This window comes from Struthio camelus, chromosome 4 (assembly GCF_040807025.1).
Source record: "Struthio camelus isolate bStrCam1 chromosome 4, bStrCam1.hap1, whole genome shotgun sequence".
NCBI classification, from domain to species: domain Eukaryota; kingdom Metazoa; phylum Chordata; class Aves; order Struthioniformes; family Struthionidae; genus Struthio; species Struthio camelus.
The window spans coordinates 74,376,561-74,393,115 of record NC_090945.1 but is presented as its reverse complement, the minus strand read 5'-3'; the positions used below and the strand labels follow the sequence as shown (position 1 = coordinate 74,393,115).

The 16,555-nt window shown below is 41.2% G+C and overlaps 1 protein-coding gene across 2 annotated transcripts in view; it reads right to left on the bottom strand.

Moving 5' to 3' along the window:
• SORCS2 (sortilin related VPS10 domain containing receptor 2) overlaps positions 1-16,555 on the bottom strand; it is a 552,296-nt gene that overhangs the window by 534,404 nt on the left and 1,337 nt on the right. The window lies entirely within an intron of this gene.

Genomic DNA, 16,555 nt, shown 5'->3' with positions numbered 1-16,555 from the left:
ATCAAGAAACTGGTTTTTCTGAAGATCAAATGAATGCAGGGCCTACTGGACCCTCCTTGTCTGCCATTTCTGCAGGAATTGCCACCATGTTGCAACCACTGGCAAGTTCGCTGTAGAGATAGCACAGCTCACCTGGAGTCTGTCTTTGCGCTGACACAAAACCGACAGAAACGCAGGCTTATGGTATTGCTTCATACCATACAAATTCTCTGAGGAGAAAGACTGGTTTTGAATCAGTTTCAGAACAAAATGGTTTGAACAAAGTATCCAATGTCCAAATATCTTGACAAAGAAGCTGCTCAAAGTCTGTTCATTTCAATCAAATACTATTGTTTTTCTTCAGATACTATTGTTTTTCTATTGTTGTTATCTCTCCTCTGTAGCAGTGGGTTACAGTCGGGTGTAATCATGGAGCATCAGCTCAACATCGGCTGAGTACAGTAAGGAAAATTTTACAAGGCAACACACTGTATTTTAAGGTTATAACTTCAGCTCTTTGTGTTTTCAAAGAACAGAAGTCCAAACTTTCGCTTCACATCTAAGAACTGTGCATGCAGAGCAAGTCACTGAAGCCATCTGCAGGTACGGGTTCACAGACAGCACCCATACGAAACGGAATTTCTGTGCAAACACAAAGCTGAGAAAATACAGACTTGGAAAGCCCAAACTTCATAAGAACTGTTTCCAAATCTAGTGCAAAATAGTCTCATACAAAATCACTGAAGTTCAGCTTTGAATGAATATATGCAGCTTCAGTAATACAGGATAGGGTACCGCTCACTAACGTGAGCGTACACTCCAGGCATACACTTGGAATTTCCCAGGAATACACTTCAATATCAAATACGCTTCTGCATCGGTTAAGTTACGTTAACTAAGCAAAGCCATCGCAGCTGAATTTGTCCTATACATAAGGCAAAAGAAGCATTGCCTAGTATGCTTTAGAATTGCCTCTAACACATTTTGAGGAGGCAGAACAGACGTGAAAAATGTTATTGTTACTCATCCTCCTATTTCATTTAAGTTTTGTCAGACTAGAAATGTTCAAAATTCTCTTACTATTTTGTCCTTGAAATAGGAAAACCCAGTATGCCACAGATGAAGAACGTTCCAATTAAACATGTTAGCTACCGAGGAATTGTCAGCTCTGGAGCTGCCTTTGAGCATGATGAGTCAACAAATGGGTTTGCTAACAAAGCATCATGGATATAATGACTAAAGTTTGTGACATTAGCAAAGACACTTCAAGAATGAAAAGCGATACAAACTGCTGCAAGCTTTTGCTTTCTAAACTTCTGATTGTTCCTAAATATGATGCAAATAAAATCAGTCTGAACCAATTCATTTTTCCAACATCAATTAAGGTCTTTTTAAAAGCTCATCCTTAGGGACAATTTGTCATATCACAAAACAATGACATTTGCACCATGACATGCTGACATTATACTATCCCATCAACAAGCAAATGTCACAATCTGTGACATAAACACTGCCCTATGACAACCTTTTGTTAGCCTCAGAGATACTACATACAAACATTTGACTGTGTAACGCAAATAGGACCAATGACACCTTTGGGACCAAAGCAGAGCAAGTCTAATTCCTTATGAGAGCTAATATGTCAGCTTATTTTGCTTCCAATTCTACGGTATCAGAAAAGCCTCAAGCACTACATGGCCTGATCCAGTGACACAAAAAACCTGCTTCATATCAGAACAAGAACAGTCTGACTCACAAGGAGTTAGGTCATTGCAATAGTTAGACTAAATGAAGCAGTATCAGAGCTCTACATCCGACTTCTTTAAATGGTAATAGGGAAGGGTGAATCCAAATTAGCCTACTAATTATGTTCCCTTTAACTTGAATACTTAAATAATTAGCGAAGTTACACAGTATTGTGCCCTAAAATTTTTCATTAAAGAACAGACCGGCTTTGCTGCATGCTTGCTCCTTCACCAAAAAAGTGACGGAGAAGAGTGAAAACATCACGCTTTTTCCTCACACTGGATATAACAATGATATCTAGTAAAACAGTATCTCATTCCCAATAAATATTAGCTTGATGTGCTACAGAAACTCCAGAAAGAAGCCGGATATACTAAAAAAAAAACAATAAAAAACATTGATCCTGCTTTGTCATCAAGATGAGCCTCATGCTGTTAGCAGTGACAGATTCCTCCTAATGCTTCTGGGCTTCAAATACCTCTGAACTACTATATGGTCAAAAAGTTGAAGCATCATCCAAGGGAACTGATCCAAAACACACTGAAGGTGGCTGTTGACTTTTATGGGCCTTGGGTTCAGTAATATTGCACGGTTTGATTTTAAAAGGGCCAAACATACCACTGCTGTCCCAGCTAAGCGCTATTACAGTGCATCAGTGAATTCTGAAGAATGAGACTAAAATACAGGGAGCCATCCACAGCAGGAAAGCAATGAGGACTCAAGTCTGGATTCTCACTGTTAAACTGACTGCCTGTGCAAGAAGACCGATGCAGAAATCATTTCACTCATATCAGCTGGTTTCTCTCTATCTACAGTGATGGTAAGCTGATCAGGATTTTGGTTTCCTTCAGCTGATGTGCCTTCCATATGTAACGTGCTGACGCTAGTGATGCTAAACAAAACCAATACAAAAGAGAAGCCGCTAAAAAGACTGAATTAACCAATCCACAGACAGACAGGTAGAAGACTAAGAAAGAGTGAGAACACAGAGAAAGAAAACAAAAAACAACCTCTGCTTGAGCTAACAAGCTTGCTTTTCCTAGAAAAATTAACATATAGATGTCAAGAGAAAATAAATTGAAGAAAAGGAAAAAATACAGGAAGAGAGAAAAGACTGCTGTGTGGAATGCAATACCTGTGATGCAATTCTGGTGATACTACCTGGTTTCTGTTTACTTTTTCCCCACTTTGTAGGCTCCTGCACCTTTTCTTTCCGTTACAATGATAACTGTGAGACAAATCAAAGTTAAGAATTGTTCCATAGAGGGTGAAATTAAAGTCAATAGAATGACACTGCTTTATACTAGCTTAGAAATCTGATCAAGGCATGGGTTCCCATGGAGCCTACAGACAGTCCACTATCCCTGAACGGTTTTATTGATATTCTTCAATTTAATATTAAAAAGGCAAAGAGAGCACTGCACACCTTTATTAAAACATCATGAATCATGTGTGGATAAGAATGAACAAGAAGATTCTCAGCAACATTCATCCTCAGGATTTCTTAGAGTCTAAGAAATAGGATCATGCCTTTTTAAAAACTGGCCTTTAAATCACTATAAATTTAATATTAAACAGAACTGGAGAGAGATAAAGTTTGATTTTTATTTTAACGGAACCACTGATTTTTACTGAACAAAAACCTAGCTAAATTATGCCATGCAAACTTGGAACTAACAAGCAGCAAATCTGGTACATATCAAAACAACTTTCTTATACAGCACACCAGAATATCAGTTGTTTAAAGACAAACTCTAAGACATCAAAGGCATTTTTAATACTTGGAAAGGGTTAGACATTTGAATACTCCCAGGTGAACTTTCATAAATTAAAAATGAGGCTCACTTGTTGATAAGAACATATACCGTATTGGTTATGTACCAAGAGAATAATGACTTGAATACAAAATTAATCCTGGTTCAAATGAGGTTGCAGAAAGAATATTCACTCAAGTCAAACAGTATCATTTTAATTTCTCAAACTGGTGAGAAAGTTACATTAAAAAATCAAGTAAGTGCTGAAGTACTTTGTAAATAATACCTTGAGAGGTCTACTTGTTATTTTATGAGACTTGCTGGAATTTAAATACTATTAAAATCAATACAGTAAGAAATCATTTTCAAATTCTGAAATGTAGCCACAGAGCCACAAAATTTAAGCCACTCTGAGACCAAAATTCAAAATCTGAAGTCATTTAAATATAGGGAAAGGATGATGTCATCAAGAGAGATTCAGCACTAGCAACTTTGGTTAACTGCTCCGTTTAAGTATATACGCTCATCTTCCCTTTGATTTTCATGTTTATAAAACAAGGTACATGCTTTCTGCACCAGAAAAGCTTTTGCAGTTAGCCCTGAGCCACAAACTGCTGCAGGCCAGGAGACCTGTCTGCTGAAGGATCACAAAATGTCCATCCTATTCTGATGCTTCTCCCTAGGTATCAACAGGTCTAACCTAGTGCTGCCATTCTTATGTTCTTCTTTTAAGTCATTCCCATAAGATAGCATCAATTTCATGTCAGATAAAAGCAATCTAAATCTGTTCATCTCCTTTCAGTCTGTGAACTACAGTGACTGCACAGCAAGTGCAGCGGTATCAGTGAAACAAGCTACGCTAGAAACCAAGACCGTAGCGCTTTGTTGCTTTGAACTCCCATCCTCGCAAAGCTCAGAGAAAGCCCACAGAGCTCGCGTGTATGAGCTGCAGATTCCCCCTGTAATGACAGCTTCAAACACATTTGCTGTCTTGACTCTCCTCAGCTTGCATTTGTTTTTGAAAAAAAGTGGTCATTCATTTTAATTCCTTCAGTAAGCAGCAGCTTGCAAAAACTTTAAAGGAAAAAGAATTCATTGCCTATAGGTTACAAAAGTAATAATGAGACGCGCTTGGCAAAGTCATGTGTCAGAATGACATGATTCAAATTGTGAGCATCCACTAATATCTGAACTAAATAAGGACACTAAAATCCATGGTAACAGATATTTCAAAAGTTGTGTTTTGCTTACAATACTGCATTTATGCATTAAATCTAACACTGAAGAGATTATGATTATTTTTCAATTAAACTTGGGTAAGCAGCAGAGTAATTCCAGTGATGAGTAACATATAAATTCTTATTAGATGGTATGCACAGCTTGCAGAACCGGATGACTGGAAATGGGATTTTGAGTCTTTCATTTCTAATGATGATCATTTAAACTTCCCCAGAAGCTTGACAGAGAAGCAATATATTTCATTCATGTCCCTAACCTAAAACTAGCCTAGGTGAGTTCAAGAGATCACTTTACAGCTTTAGGCTAGGGGCACAAGGTGAAACACACTGCTCCTGGGACAGTTTCAATTTAGATGATATATTCTAGGGACAATTTTCTTTTAAACATCTGCTGTAGCTAGCCTCTAGACCTACAGATACCAGCACGAACACCAGATTTCCTTAAGCAACGCCGCTACATCAGTCCAAGCCTGCAGACAGCATGTGACCAAGTGTGAACATCTATATTCACTGGAATGGCAACTCCCAAATCTACTGATGACATATCTGTGTCATTACTAACTACGTCTTTGAAGATCTTTTTTCCAGATGGAACAGGGAAGATGATGCTATTTAAGCCCTCAGGGGTGAGAAAGGTGATTTAATACAGGGAGAGAAATGAAGAGAGAAAAACAAAGGAGACTCTCAGAAACGGAGAGAGGAGGGAGGAGGAATAAGAAACAACGCAGAGGGAAAAGTAAGAGAAACAAAGGACAGATATAACAGTAGCCTAAAGAGGAGCAGAGTTTCTCACTGAGTGATAATGACTGTGACAATCAGGTTCAATAAATAAATACAAGTCTGTTTAGTGGCTACAAAAATAAAAAGCTTGCATATTTTGCGCAAACCCTCCACACACAACAGACTGCAGATGAAAGGCTATGAACTCTCATCCTAATGGCCTTGACTCCTGAGCTACCCACCCATGTGAAACATCATGGTGGACTGATTCCTGCTCCCCTAGAGAACTTCAACATCCTTCACAAAATACTGCAGTATTCTGCAAACAGGATAAAAAATACAGTATTTCCTCCTTTAACCCTACATTTCTGTCTTCAGAGATAGTCTCTTCAGTCAGGAACATTAGAGACAAGACGTATCCCTCACAGACACGGATTCCAAAAGAAGTGGAGGGTCTTCTTCTCATGCAGCTCTAGTGAAACCTCTCCTGCATACACAAAAGTAGCTCAAACATGCCTATGTGCTTGCAGACTGACCAAGATGAACCACCTCCACTAGCTGAGGAAGAAGCTGACACTTCCCTCAACCCTTAAGTTGTCCCAGTTTGTGCCAGTTTAAGAAGTGGCTTTTGTGATGTTAGCTCAACTAAACTAAAAAGTCATTTTGTACTGATAATTTTCCAGCTAACAACACACTGACTACACATTGATAGCCTGATAACGCACTATCAATCTCCCACGGCTGGTAAGTTCTCTCAGCCCTCAAGGGAATTTTAAAATAAACAAAAGGAACACTAGGTACAAGGTGCTTATACAACTAATGAAAAAAATGCTGTCTCTTAATGTTCTCCCGAAGCAATGAGATTATTAAAAATAACACCAAGGTTCAAAGCCCTCCAAAGGTAGCCCACTTTATAATGCACCATTTGTTTTAAAGAATTGGAGGAGGAGGAAGGAAGGAAAAGGAGATCTAGCTAGTGGCCCTCTGTGCTCTGTGCAGTAGCCCTGGAGAGATGCCACAAGAAGAAGAACATATGTATTTCATTATGAACTGGAAATATGTTTGCTGAGCTACATCTAGCAAGTTTTAAGGAGAAGTGCCTGCTTTAGCCTAGATGCAGAGGAAAGGATTCCTTCTACAACTTCCTTTGCAGGAGCTGGTGAGAGCCAACAGCTAAGTCAGTGATTCACAAACTGGATTTCACAGAGCTACAAAAACGCTCCACAGCTGATGCACAGCATACGCTGTTACTTCTCTTCTTTACAGTGGTTTCAGTCAGAGTTTAATAATAATATCTGTGACCCAAGAGAAATACAAAACATTTGCAAGTGGCCTGCTTGCTCCAAAAATATGGGCACCTTTGCTCCATCCACACACCCTCCTCCTTCCTGCATGTGCTCACTAGCACCTCAGTGGCTGTCACATCAAAGAGAGGAAAAAATAACACTGGATTCTTTCATATTTCTTTTTCCTATCAGGCTGGGAAACTTCAAAAAGAACAGGATCAGGTCTCAGCTGGCTCTGTCAGTACTGGCCCCCCTCATCCCAGGGGAACGAAAAGCTCAGAACCAGCTTCCCAGCTCTCTGCCCCCAGCACCGACACAGCCAAGGGCAACCAGGGCACTCACTGCCGGCTCTCTCTAGTCTGTCCCTGGTGCTCAGGACACAAGTCACACCCTGAAGCCACTGTGCTCCCAGCACAGATGTTTTGTGTACTTTCTGGTCCTTTTGTACTTCTCACTCAGGGCAAGGAACATGCCTCAAGCCCCCCTCAAGGGAGCTGAGACCTCCTGCCATGCTTGCCATTATACAGCTGGATAACAAGCAGGGAAACACGGGAAACCACTAGTTAAAAGTCAAATAAATTAACAACAAAAGAAACAGTCCTCTAAATCAAAAGCTATGACTCTGATAAGTCCCAGTGCCCGCGTGGTGCATACGGGCCAGGGAGAGGAAAGTCTCCTAATTCATATGTCTGCTTGCTTCTACCCTCTAACCACCTGAAATACTAGAATACTCCAGACGCTGGAGCTCTATATGTCTTAATTAAACTTGGGCTGTTTACAAGACTAAAATGAGAGAGGACAGGAGGAATGATTTTCACGAGCATATCCACAAACCAGTATGCAGTAGCCCTGCCTAATCCTAGCCCCACTAGCCTCAGCATGCCCAATAAAGTGCTCAGAAGGAACAGAGTGGGATCACTCTACAAACCAGCCAGGAACTTAAGATACAGAAGTATATATCTATTCCTAATGGGCTGAATGGCGGAGTGCTACATACACGCGCTGTGTCCTGACGGGTCCCTGGCACCGTGTGGCCATAATTATTGGTGATCTTGTCTCCACATGCCCAGAAAGCAACTGCCCTCCCGCTGGCATGTGACTGGTTTTGCTTGTTTTATTGCTATTACTATGCCTCATCCAGGGGCCAGCCCCTCAACAACCGTGCATTAAAAAACCTATACAAAAGGGGTTCAAAGGTTCACTCAAAGTTATTCACTTCTCTCTACCTCTGCTAACACTGGGGCCTACTCACGCTTAAATGCCCAACGCAATCCCTTACAGCATAAAAGCAGAACTTGAGAGAAGAATATTCTGCTTTCCATAAATGGCAAGATTTAACAAGTACTGCTGCAGATTTAGATCCCTTAGACTCACAGGCAGTTCCAATCCCCTGAAAAGAGCAAGTTATAAGCTATTTTCAGTTAGCTTACACAGGAAAAATATCTTATTGAACTTAGACCCAGGAGGTTTTTTTGGTAACCTACCATCCCCTGATACAATTGTGTTTTCAACGAAGAAACAACTATTTCTTCAGAATCAGTCACGCAGCATTGTGAAACGCGGCTCAAAGCTCAAAGAGCGATTCCAATACATTCCTGCAAGCCTCTAGCTCCATCCCCTTGGGCATCTCTCTTGCAGTGACAATTGCTGTTGGAGGCAAGCATGGGAATGCATTAACCATAAACAGGTTGTTCTTCAACACCTGAGAAAAACAACTTTTCTCTACAGTAGCTTACTTAGAGAGTCTAGGGGGATTGAAGCTACCCACAGCTAGGGCTTCCAGGTGGGACAGCTCACCTGTCAGTCATCATCATTACTATTTACTGGTATTACAGAAGCTGCTACGCTAAAGGCCACCAACTGAGAGCAGAGTCCCAGCACACCGCATCTTGTTCCCACGCCTTGGAGGCGGGGGAGAGGACTGCCCTGTGGCACTTGCAGGCTGGGGAGCAGAGGAGAGACAGCAGCAGACTGCTTTTATAGACTGCAGGTGGCCATCTGCCAAAATGGAACATGCTGGTCAGAAAACACGGTCCTACCTTTCAGGAGGAACACGGATACTCGGCTGGTAGCCGGAATCTGGTAATACACTTCTACCCCACTTTTCTTGCAGTTTTGCACTCTGATAAGTTTCCAAGGATCATGAAAGAGACAAATTTCATCAAGTGGGTGAGGAAAGAAAAATATTAAATCTATCTACTATACTAACAGCACCTACATTAAATGTATCTACTTTAGCTTCTAGAAGAAACAATCTTACTACACAAACCCACAGAAATTAGCTTTTAACCTAATGATCAAACTATATTAGTGTTTTTGTGACTTCTCATTCCATAAACAAACAAGCAAACAAACTCTGTTTACTGTTCTATAGGTTTCTTTTTAGGGAACTCGAGTAATAATCAGGGGGCCATTACAGGGATTAGAGGGAAGCCAGAAATGAACAACAATCTCTGTAGGTGCACTTCGGAAAATGTTCCTGTCAAATACATTGTAGGTAGGTACTATTATGTGAAGGTACTGTTGTATCCAGATGGTGCAATTACAGAGCTAGCAATAGTGAGCTACAGAAAAAAATTAAAAGGGGGAAAAAAAATTGTTATTCAGAGACACTATAACTAGTCTGCCAGCGTAGAAAAGGTACAAAGGCCGAGAAAGAAGCACAATTATTTTAGCCAGTATACCAGAGAACGAGAGTGGAAAAAAACTAAGGCAAATGTAGGTTAAGTTTCAGTGAAAATGTTTTCAGGCACATAACCTTAAGACTATTCAAGGGTCTGCCAACACAAATGACAGGACTCTAGGCATTTAAAATAAACTGGAATACAAAACCGGAATGCACACTATAAAAGGTGCCCTGATCAACACAAACATCAAAAAAAAAACAAAAAACCCAGAGATGTTTCCTTGACCTGTGAGGACCTTTTCTTCTCTAATTCTTAGACCATACTATGAAACAAAGGAACAATGAAACCAGAGATTAGATTTTCTACAGTCCTGCCTCTTGTATGCATTTAGATGGTAATCACTACTTTAATATCAAAGCGTCCAGGTTATTTATAATAACAATGCTAAGAGAGAGGGAAATACCATTACTCTTGCACCCCAGGTGGGAAACTGAGGCACAGAATAACCACAAACGGTATTCCAGAGGAAACTGGTAAAGTAATTGGCAAAGTTCCTCAATAGTGCTACTCGCCTTCAGTTCAACCCAAACGCCGCTCCCGTGGAACGTTAAGTTCTCCCTCCGGCCAAGCCTCGAATTTGCCCTGCCGTACCACCGTGACTATCGCAGCAGGGCCTGAGCACTCGGGGACGCGGAGACGGGGCTGCAGAGAGCAGCGCCAACTCCGCCAAGCGCGGCGCGCACGCTCGCGGTCCCGCAACGCAGCAGCCTCACCGCTTCTCCCCTCTCCTTCCATGGCAGCCGCTCCCAGGGCTGACAAACCGCAGCAGGATCCACAAACGCAGCACTTCACTAACCTTACCTGCCCCAGGGAGCCCAGCAGACGGGCCACCACGCACCCGCCACACCGAGCACTGCACAGCCGGCGGCGGCGTTTGCCCAACAGCTTCTCCTGGGGGTTGGCACTGCCCTCCTCAGCCTTTTGCACAACAGGGCCCCGGGTTGGAGCGCTCGCCCAGGAGCAGGGTTTAACACCTGCTTCTGCATGACGAGTTCAAACGCGCATCTCCCACCAGACCTCAGAATACCAAGGGACCAGGCTTGCAACCCTTCCTGCTCAATCTGTTCCGCATTACAGATCCGCTAGTCTGGAAAAGCGAGAGACAGAAAAACACACACACACACACACACACACACACACACACACTCCTGGTTAAACTCCCAACTGGGAGGGGAAATTCCAGGCCTTGCTCCAATGACTGTTTAGGCATGAATATTCAAAGTCATTAGAAAAAAAATACTTAAACAGCTGCTGGAGCAGCCCTTGGACTGAAACTTAGACCTCTGTGTCATCTCTGTCCATGTATATCCTTTAAATATACAGTCTTCCTTCTCAGGGATATAGGTAGGCAAAATTGTAATTATAAAATTTTTAGAGCTGCAATTGTATTTTTGCTTTGGGTTTGTGTAGCACCTACCACAACAGTCTCAGTCCCTGACTCAAACTCCAACAACTGTAATACAATAAGGAAGGAAGGAAATAACTGCATCCCTTAGCAATAAATTACAGATATTTGGGTTAGGCATAACTTGAAATAAATTATGTGTTTCATCTAAGTTAGTCATCTAGGCTCCCTCTCTAATAAAAGGAGAGGGGGACACATGCTTTCAGAAGACAATTCATCCAAGCTTTCTTCTGCGCGTGTTAAGACAGCCAGGGGAGAGAATAACCCAGAGACCATCTCCATCCCCTTCCTACCACAGAAGTCCAAGCTTAGACACGAAGACTGAAGCTAGGCATGACAAAGGATCCCACTCACTATTTATTTCCAAAGTGGTTTTGTCATTGGTGTTTTATTAGGGTTTTAAATTATTATTGCTGAGGCAGGGGGTCGGGAGGGGGGGATTTCTGGTAAAGAATGCTAGACTATGGGAACATAAATGCTGAAGGAATGTGGTAGGTCATCAAGTTTCCTCCTGAGCTACTGCAAGCGGTCATATATTGCAGACTACCTTCAACCTACGCTTTTATTTTTTACTTAAATGAAATTCTCCTTGCAGGAACTAGAAGAATACAACTTGCGTTATATTACAGATTATACTCCCTTGTGCTAATATCCTTTGGTCTTAATTGACACGATGATAAAACATTTTATCTGGACGTGGAAAGGGCTTGGCATAAATAACTTCCATGTTTTTACTTTGCAAACAGAGACAAACCTGATAGAACTTCCCATTTTAGAAGAACAATTACTGTTTTCCTGAAAAAATCATCATTTTTCCCATTGCTTTCCTGAACCAATCTACTCGTCTATTGAATTTTAGTAAAATCAAAAGGAGTGTCCCCATCTCTTTCTCCAAAAATCTCCATCAGCAGATTTCTAACACTGCCAAGCCTGGGAAGAATGCAATTGCCACTTCCCACTGCGAGGTGTGACCCTGCTATCAAAGGCCTGAACACATTTCCAATGATTGTTATTAAGCTAGGTTTGGTTTATCATGCACATATAATACCAGCAGTATCAGAGGTACGGTTTCAACCTTGTCTTTACTCTTCCATTGCTAACTTTCCCTGCCGCGGTTAAAACCCCTGCCACGTTTGTGGCACCTCCCCACTCCTCCCTCTCTGCCCACCTCCCCACACTGCCACAGGCGCTCCTTCGCACACAAAGGTTGCTAGTAACTTGCTCCTAAGCAAGCCAGGTAATGCCAGTTAAACCAGCAAACCAGGTCAAACCAGGTCTGATTCCAGGTGTGGAGGAGTGTGCATGAAGGAGGAGGACCTTCAAGCATGTTTAAGACAAACATATGCTAATTAAACCACGTATCAATTTCAAATGAGTCTACTCAGGGAGCTGGAGGTGCTCTCTCCTGTCTTCATCCGGTGGAATTTGTAGAAACGCGGGGCAGGCGGGACCAGCAAGAGGGACGTGCTGTGGGGGAGAGGGAATCCACAGCTGGTACAAGCAAATATATGAAACAAATCATAACATTCATATCATGAAAAAAGCAAAGAAGATGTTAAACTCATCAGTTATTTCAGACAGCTTAAAATCACTCTGCTTTCAGGCTGGGATTTTCCTGTTCTATTCAAATATGAGTACCAGGTTTGGTTGCTGTTTGTTTTTTATTGCACTATCATCTCAAGGAATTTTTGTTTTTAAATCCTCTCTATGGGAAACCTGCCTTTCACTCTGCAATATATCTGCCATTTATCAAAGGTTTGAGACGTCAGGAGTGTTGACCTCATGCTCCTTTTAGTTTCATAAAAAGTAGTCCAGCTACTCTTGAGAAACAGCACCAAAATCTCACCACAAATGGACTTCTGCCCAGTTGGAATAAATAATTACATTTACTGCCACAGATACTGCTACAGCAATATCGAAGTCAATCGTCTTTATAGATTCCCATAGCACAATTTATTGCAAATTGAACAAAACAGAAACCAATTAAATAAAACATCTGCCAGAAGAATACATTTAGCAATCACTGGACTCTGCAAACTATACATGGTGAAACTGTATTACAAATAGCATTTTTTTTAATTAAACAAAATATCTGTATAGCAAATACAAAAAGGTCTGGACCAATTGAATAAATTTAAGTGTGTAGCAATTTCTGCAGATGGGCAATAAATCTTCTTTTCTGATAAATTGTTGTTTAATATTGAGTCTTGCAAAGATTGTGTGCTTGTTTGTCTTTTATTTCCCATACCACAGAGCTACACATTTATGAGAGATCATAACATCAACTTACTGCACAGATCAGTGCCTGCATGGACCTAGTACTGTGACAACAAACCAAAAAAAAGGAAATACTGGCACCATGAAACCGCAGACTTAAGAACTAGTTGGCCAAAGTCCTGCTCACAACACTTTAGCAGTCTGCACACACCATGAAGAACATCCTGTGAATTGAAATCAATTGTGAATATGAGTCTTGTACTTCCAACGTTTCTATTTTGGCTTTGATTTTTTTTAAATCAGCTAGCATTAATGCACAACAGGAATTCTCCAGGAGGGTTAAAAGAAATATGGTTCTCCAAAAAAAGTTGTTTACCTAGCACAAAAACCTCCTGGGTGACTATAAGGTAGGTCTCCTCTTCCAAAGAAAATACGGGTTTTTTACAAGTGTCATTAATAAACTATCTTTCCCCAAATCAGAAAGGGTCATGTATTTTTACTAAATCTGGGAACACACATATTCAACTTAACACAGTAAAGGGTTCTTCTGTAGGCATGCTAGCTGTACATACTCTGATGCATAACTCCAGGTTATCTGTTAAGCAAACGTCAACCACTAGCCTTTACCAGAGTAAACGTTGTGCTGTACCACCCACCTGTCAAGTCTTCAGCTTATGATATTTTAAGATTGGAAAGGAAATTAGTTCCACTTGCATGAACCTTTGTTTGAAAGTAATAGTGCACAACAGATTTCTGCGGACACTCAGCGCCATAGGGGACAGAGAGCAGAAATACTAATTGTAGGAATTCACTAGCCAGATAGACCCTTGATGTTAAAAGGAGTAGCTCTGCAAGACTTGCATCACCAGCAATGGTTTTAGCTATGCAGCCCACTGTCAGGAAAAGTTAGGGAAAGGCTTACTGTTTATGGAATTTACAAATAATTAATTATCAGAATACAAAATAAAAATAATCAGGACACAAAACAGGAAGCAATTTGCACGCCTCCCCGCACAGCTCTTTATTGACAAAACGAGGAAGTGATCTTCCTAGTTATTCAAGCTCACTTTACAACCAGTGCAACCATATTCTCCCTTGTGCTACCTCATCCACCATTTCCATAATTCGCAAAACTAACGGCATTAAAAGAAGATAATACAATACACATCAGACTTCTAAAGTACAAAAAATAAGGGTGTGGGGGACAGGAACAATTCAATTTATAGCCTCCTCCTTTTCTGTCAGGATACCTCATGCAACAAGAGATCACACGGTTCGGTTACTGAGGCACAGAGGGATTTACAAGAGGTAAATAAATTTTTAAAAGCTTCATGTGCAGATCAGCCTAACCTCCACCCTTTTCCAATTTATTTCCTTGCCCCGATGCACACCACTCCACGGTGAGGCTTTCAATGAACTATTCATGCAGGTGAACATCTCTCAGGGAAGCAGCTGCCCCCTCATCTTTTATGGTTATTTGTCTCTCCATCAGGGAGCTCAAAGGAATAATCCTACCGCATATTTCCTCTTTATTTATTTTACTAGGTGAGGTGTTTAAGAGAATATATGGTCATCTGGAGCTCATCACTGTCAAATTTTCAGCCATGCAGCTGTAAAGGGTAAAGGAAGTAGTTTAGCTCCTTGGTTTACAAAGTGCTGAGTACCTCCAATGAGCTGCCAAATGTCCTCGGTGACACTTTAAGGCTGCCCAGTGCCTCATGAGGTGCACAGGGCCTGGTCCAAAATCCCACTGTTAGGAATGACAGTCCTTCCACTGACTACAGCGCACTTGGGACAGAGCAGCACTCCACGGCGCAAGCACGCATTGCTGAGGCCAGAGAAGATTTGGTACAGAATTTAAGGATGCAAGCATAAGTTACCAGGCGTGAGAACTACTGCATCTCAGCGTTCCTACTTCCAAACATTTAACCTAGCGTAAAAAAATACGTATGAAAAATTCAAGACGACTCTTCAGTATGTTTTGGATGAACTCCTTATTTTCCACAGTTTTAATCTCACACAGACACAGGCAGCAATATTCTCTCCTAACTCTTTAAGCCCACCCTCCTTCCATTGGTCTTAATGCATTTATTCCACTTAAAAAGAAAAAATTCTATATACTCCCTTTAAAATTATTTTTTATCTGGAGGCCTTTGTTAAAATCAGCTCTTACACTGGAAGCATGCACTAAAACAAAGCCAATAAGGAAAGAAGGAGCAAAAACTGGTGGCAACAATACTTTAAAACATCCAGTGCAAAAAGACTGGCTGCTCAGATTTGGGTTAAGACAGTAGAGGTTCTTTCATTACCAGATCACTAGTTCAAATCCTGTCTTGCTTGACAGTAATCATCTGATGGTAGAGAAGGTAAGCCACATATTTTTTAAGTAACTCAGCAAGAGTATTTTTCACTGAATGTGTAAATACCGGAAAGAACATCTACAGGCACTCATGATGGGAGTACCATCCTGCAATGCGAAATCAGTAGATTAGTAAGCGAGCAAACAAAAAAAGAACTAAGAAGTTGCATCAAAGACTGTACTACTTTCATTTATTTTGACAGTTCCCATTTATCTTTGCTTTTGAAGAGACTACTTCGTAGTATACTAGTAAATGAACTGTAGCATACCGCAAAAATAATGACATTTTAGCAATACAAGCCCTCACTGCAGCATCTGTTATTAAATCTTTGCAGAGAAGTGAGGAGAGACCACTAGTCATCACTGTGGATTAGCAAGGTTCTGCCATATTCATTTCAGAGTAAAGAGCGCTTTGCATGAAAGCTGTTACTTGCCTTTTATGTCAAAAACTGAACTTATGCCAACTTTTTAATATCGAATTCTTCAAGGAAGTAGCTCCAACAGCCTGCAAGCACTGTCCACAGGAAAGAAAGAGCGGCAGAGAAACGGAGAAAGGACAGAATCAGAAGAGCTGATGCGGCTGATTTGCAACATTTTCTGTGAAAAGAAAATGGCCATCATCTTTCACGTCTTTCCTGAGCAAATCAGAAACTGCCTTTGAAAGCGTCAAGCTTTCTGATGCCGACTCCAACTATGACATGTGAAAATATCTCATTATACTAGAGCAGTAACACAAGCAGTCAGCCTGCTCAAGGGAATCACTGCGTCCTCCCCAGCGCAGCCTTACCAGCCCCACATCTTGGGCGACTCCCTAGAACAACAGGCAAAAAACAGGGCTTGAGTAACTAGAGGAAGGATGATAATTCATGTACTTACGAGAAGTACAACACAAGCTCTCTGAACTGCGCCAACTTTAACAAACTTTATGCTAAATTCACAAAGTTCAAGCAGAGTAGGAGCTTAGCTGAACTGCAGTAAAATCACACAGAGTTTTCCAGAAACACTGAAATCCTCCAGGAGAAAGTTGATCTTGAGCCTTCATAACGATATTTCCCTGTCTGTGAAGTTATACAGACAGCGCAAGGTGCTATGTAATGTTTACCTACGATGCAAACTGTTAGGATATAACGTCGCAGCGAGGGATAAATTCAGAAGCAGCAAATC